This window comes from Colius striatus, chromosome 20, assembly GCF_028858725.1.
Source record: "Colius striatus isolate bColStr4 chromosome 20, bColStr4.1.hap1, whole genome shotgun sequence".
Taxonomy (NCBI): domain Eukaryota; kingdom Metazoa; phylum Chordata; class Aves; order Coliiformes; family Coliidae; genus Colius; species Colius striatus.
The window spans coordinates 134,162-140,259 of NC_084778.1; positions in this window are offsets into that span (position 1 = coordinate 134,162).

Consider the following 6,098-nt stretch of genomic DNA (forward strand, 5'->3'; position numbering starts at 1 on the left):
CAGTTCCACAGATTCACCAGTTCCAGTACACACTCATTTGCTCACACTATAATCTTCTGGTTAGATATCTCATATAGAATAGCTCAGATTGTGTTGTCTCTTGCCTCCCCAGTCTAACCCATTGTTAAAGAATAACCCTGACTCTCCAATCTCCAATATTACTCACATTTGTTCTGTTTTATTCAGCCCTTTCTGATTTTTCTGTTAAAAAAAAGGAGGATGGTCATAAAATTGCAAGGTTTCTCCATCTCAGTGGATAAGCACTGGATATATACTTTTTCCATGTGGAAAAGTCTATCAGTTTCCCAATGCTATTTTTAAAGGCAACCTGTTTTGTTTTTTTTCTAAAACATTGTTAGAGTGGCTTAATCTGTTGCTAGGAAGCCTTCTTCCAGAGCCTGCTTGCTGGTCCATAGCACAGCACAATGTTAAGAAAGATCAGCAGGAGAAAGGACAGTGATAGAGACAGGCAGATTTCTAGATTAGTATCAGCTTGATCCTAAATCCATCTCTTTTTTTTTTTTTTTTTTTTACTAAATGAGAGTGAGTATTTGAGAAAAAACCCTGGATATATTCAGAAGAACAAAAATTAAATGCTAAAGGAATAATCAGACAGCACAGCTCTCTGAGTGCTTTAGACACTAGGCTATTTTTAGTAATCTGTTTCCTAACTGAAATGCCAATGGGAGAGAGACTGTGATAACATGGTTTATAGAAGCATCTATAGAGCATTCCTGTTCTGCAGTGCAGCAGGCACCAGCAGTGAAGATAAAGAGTGGATTGAAAATGTGATATGTGCTCTCCAATCCTATTAAGATGGATCAGGTCCAGTTAGGATACAGCAAAAGGCAACACAGTGTGACTAAAAAGATTTTTAAAAAACCCTTTTCCATTATTAAAAGTGTTTCCAAAAAAAGCAAGAAGGTACATACCTTGGGCATACCAACCAAGATATGCACTTTCCTAAACATCTGTCAAAACGGAAAGTAAAAACATTTCTTATCACAATCAAAACACACTGACACAGCACACTGGAAAGATAGCGCTACCTCGTGCTCTGGACACTTGGAACTGTGCTACGGGCATCTGGCAGGCTTGAGCAAGCAACCTGGCAGCAAGGCTACAGCAGAGAGAAATTTGCCTCCTCCACTTGTTCTGTTGTTCTGCTTCTACATAACTCACTGCCTAAAGGGTCAGTGTCACATTGCCCCCAGGACTAAATATAAACAAGGCAAAATAAATTCACTGCATCTTTCCCACAGCACTGACACTCACCAATCCAGAGCACTGCCCTGTATGAGACTGGATAGTAGACCTCTGCCTGTCTTATCTGGTAGCCTGGTAATGATGCTGGACCCCTGCTTAGCAAGATCCATCAGGTACAACACATCACTAACTTTCACAACAGCCCTGGAGAGTTTTGTTCCCGCAGTTAAAGTCCAAGCCTGCAAATATTTCCTGTCTGTTCTGGAAATGGACGAAATCTGGACTAGAAGACTATTGGGACTTAGTATCAGGTCAAACGTGCCATCAACAGTTTTATCACAAAGCAGAAAAGCAAAGCAAACACAAAAGTCCCTGGACCTCAACAGCAGAGTTTTTAGTTAGCACTCCCCGCACCATCCACAAAAGCCAAGGCTAACAAGGGCTGTTGAAGAGGCAAAGGGTGATGTTTCAGAAAAGGAACAAATGTGCTAGCTGCACACTTTTATTTGATAGGCTGTATTATTCTCTGGTCGCTCTTTATCATATACAGTTGGTTCTCTTTTGGACAGATTTCAGGACACTGGAAGTGCCATCTTAAGGAGCTGTCTATATGGAATAGCCCAGCTTGATCTCCCCTGAGCATCTCAATTTGAGGCCATTTGAACAATGCTATTTATGTTTCAATACTGTGGACTTTCTGTGCCAGCTCAAAAAGGGATAGAAATTGCTACAGTGAGGTTTGTTTGTTTTTTTTTTTTTTTTTTTAAAAAAAAAAAAGGAAGAAGAAAGAAAAAGAGTCAGCATGTGAATTTTTAAGAGGTTTATTAATAACTGACACCAATGGTGCCACCTCCTGCTGACATAATCATTGTTAACCATGCTCCTGAAGTGGTTAGAAATTCACTCTGGAAGTCTTGACAAAAGAAGCAACTACTCTTTTATTTCTTCCCCTTTTAGAGGTGTTTACTTGTTCTCTGTCTCCTTCCTGCTCACACAGTTCTATTTGGCTTCTTCCTCAGCCTGAATACTCAGCCTAGTTGCAGAAGCAGTACAGGGAAGCTAGAGAGATGGGAGTTGGCAGAGGAGTGGGGAAGGCAGCAGCAGCTGCCTTACCTTTAGTTGGTGCTACTTAAGTTTCCTATTCAGAACCAGCTTCTTTTCCCAATTCAAAGTCAGCAGACAATTCTAGAGCATAACCTTTAACTCAAATTTCAGCCATGTTTACAAACCGCAGAGATAAATGAAAGTTCCAGTGAAAACACCTTCAGCGTGAACTGGTTTTTATTCAGCTGCCTGCACTGGTGTAGCCTGCAGAATTTACAGTATGAAGACTATGTTCTTTGAAGATTGCCTCAAACTGAAGGTCAAATCCTGACAAATGCTGAGCACTAAACTCCAATGGAAACTGCAGGAGCTTGACCCTCCCAAGAATTCACTGGAACAACTGAAGAGCAACTACCCAGACATGAACCTTCATGATGCTGCCATTCTCATGCTTGACTCATAGAAGGAAAGGAATAACCCAACATAAAAAAAATAAATTAGCACAGTAAATAAATGAGAGTCAGATTCCCTAGGGAGATTAAAGCCTGCAGAAATTTGAGGTTGCTTAATTTCTATCAGGCACATGCAAGTAATATGTCTCAAGCATTTGTTCTATTCATCAGAAGGCTGAGCAAAACTTCCCTATAGACAAAGGGGTGGTAGCAGAAGTATAGTGATCTAATCTTTAAAAAACCATCATTTCTGCCCATGACTCTCTCAACACTGATTGTTCGCTTGCTCCACATTTGGTTTAATCAAGATAACTTCACTGACTACCACTTGCTCAGAGACAAGTGCATTACAGAATAAAGATTTAGACTGTTGTAACCGGTAACTGAGTAGCAATGCTTTCATTGCAATGAGGGAGTAAACTTCAGTCATATTGAATAGCTTGGAGTAAATATCTTCTGTCAATACAAATCCAGATCTAATGAAAAACAATATGAAGATGAAATACGCTTAACAGTTAAGACATGTTACTAGAAACAATTAGTTTTCTTTTCAGCAGGCAGAACAGACTAATGAGGCATTGGTTCTTCTTTTCAAGCTCACCACCATTTCTCCAGCTTCCTCTCTTTTGCATGACACTTTGTCTATTTTAAAATAATCTGCCCAACAGACAAACACTACATGGTACATCTTTCATGAAAATTGACATCTTCTTACAGCAAAAAGAACAAAGAAAACAACCAGGAAAGAAAGATGTCTCCAGAAAATGAGTGGAAGTAAGGATTGAACTTTGAACACTAGGTTACATTTCCTTCTGTGCTAATACCTGTAATTTAAAATGGAATCCTGTTTTGCATTTATTTCAGTTGTTCTCAAAAAGGTAATTCAGAAGGCAAGTTTTGCCAGCCACATCTCCGTCCCACATTAATATTGTGGTAGTGGTTAGGAGCTGCCAGTGTGTGAGGTGCTGTGTGAACCAAGACAGCCCTTTTACCAGCATGTTGCAACCTCTGTTACGCAAGAGACAACAGGCAGACACGAACACACAACTGAAGCACACAGAAACAGATGATAAATGACCAACTGGGACTACTGTCCTTCAGCTGTCTGCTTTTCTCTCAGATCAGACCACAATCCTAAAACATAAATGTAATCGAGTACTTCAAGCATGCTGTAAGAGAGAATGTGGAGCCTTCTGAGGAAAATATACTCAAAAAATTACATGAAGTTCTTCCAAGACATACCTTCAGCAGAAATACCAAAGCAGATCTTGTATTTATACAATGGACTGACGTACACATCACAAACAGAGCACCTTTTTCCTATTGCTGGCAAATCAGTTCTTTAAAAAAGCCCAAACCAAAAAACCCTTTTTTTTTCTTGGAAGGAAAGCAGTCCATGGAGAAGCAGGATATGGAGAAAGTCAGCCTCCAGGAGTAACCCAGAGACATAGCAAGCCAGAGAATAAAGTAGTTCAATTATGCTCTTACATTGACATTAATGGAAGGTGAATTAGGTCCAGCATTAGTAGAAAAAAGTAGCTCTCCAAAGCACTGGTAGTGCAAACACTGTTGCCATAACTACCTCACTCCCAGAAGCATGCCGATTTAATTTCTACAGTTAAATATTTACAGAGTGTATTGCGTGTTTTCAGGAGTTGCAGGTGCTGCTCATAGAATGCAAAGCACAGTCTTGCCTTCAAGGTCCTCACAGAGGCTTTCCAGAGTCACCCCTCACTCCCATGCATCGTCGCTCCCCACACACCTAGTAATCTCTCAGACAGAGCAGCACAGCAGCCCCAGAAGAGAGGACAAGCCAGGAGCTGAGAGTACCCCCAGCACAGAATGGGAAGTGCCTGCACCAGCAGGACACTGTCCCACAGCACCTGAGCAAGGCAGGACGATGACAGCCACAGGCTCCACTGGCAGCCCAGGCATCACCGGACCACACAAGGCAGCAAATTGCAGCCCTGGTCAGGTGAGTCTGGACGAGTATGGTGAGACATGGCTGTACCTGTGGCACACTTTTGGCAAGGACTAGGGACTTGCCTGACTACATAGGGCCACAGGCAGAGGTTGCAAGGCAGAATGGTCAATTAATAACCCTTGGGTACACCCAGGATATAGCACTGTCCTTGCACTGAACCACTCCAATATGCTTCTACCAGACATCACCCAAATCACCCTGAACAACTCTGAAAACTTTATTTCTACTTCAGCTATATATGACTGCAGCAAGTGATATTTGTTGGAGTTGCCCATGTCTACAGAACCACTGGATTTTTTTATCCTGTTGTTACTTCATCCCTCTCACACCACTGACCCTGAAGAAACCTGCACATAAAGAATCCAAAAATCCCAAACAGGCCTGCAAAGATCTTACGATGAAATCTAGTCCAGATCCACAGAAGTGGACTCTCTGCAACACCAAGCAGAACATTATGTTTTGGATATCTAATCTGTTTCTAAAGACTTTTAGCAATGAGAAACAGCACAGCCTCCAAGAAAATATATTCTTCGCTACTGATACCATTAAAACCCCTATTAAATCTGAAACTGCGACTGGTACTCCCCCAGGACTTAGCTTTAAAGAAGTATGGACTCAGGTGCATGACAGTGCTTTAAATAAGTGCATAGCAAGTTCACACGGCTCATTAGATGTATAGTTAACAATTGCAGTGGTACTATGGTTGCACATTTCAGCCCCATATATAGTCTCTATCAACATACTGTGACAAGAATTATGCATGTGTACAATTTAACTTGATGCTGATTTGTCCCTTAGGAACAATGACATGCAAAGTCACTTTAAAATGAAGCCCCACAGTTATGAATTTTTTCAGAGTAGAAACTTTGTAATTGTCAAGGGTGCATGTGTAAATAATGATCCTTTAGTTAAGCTCCTTAGGAAGGACTGAAGACCTAAAGCCTTCAACTCTACAAATTTCTGCTCCAAGAAGACACTCAAATGCCACAAAATTCACATTCAGAATGAAAGTTCATTTTTGGCATCATCAATCAGAGATATCACTCATGGCACCACGGGATTTAAGAGAGAAAGTATAACTAACTTGACAGATGACGGTGTTACTTCACAAGGCATTTGGTAGTCTGACTCTTGTGATGTTGCCAGGTACTGCCTCGCATATTGGGTGCTGCACATTCAAAGTGGGGTCAGGTGGGAGCTATCTTAAATTACAATTATGTTTGATCCTAAGAAACAAGTGTTGTTTACTAAAAAATAAAATATATTGAAAATACTTTCACAAGCATATATACACATACATTGAGACACTATGGCTTTAGTCTTTGGGACTTAAAACTGGGCTTATCTCTATAATCTTAGAAATAGAAAAGATAGTGTTTTGTATGACAGAAATCACACATCAAAGCCACACA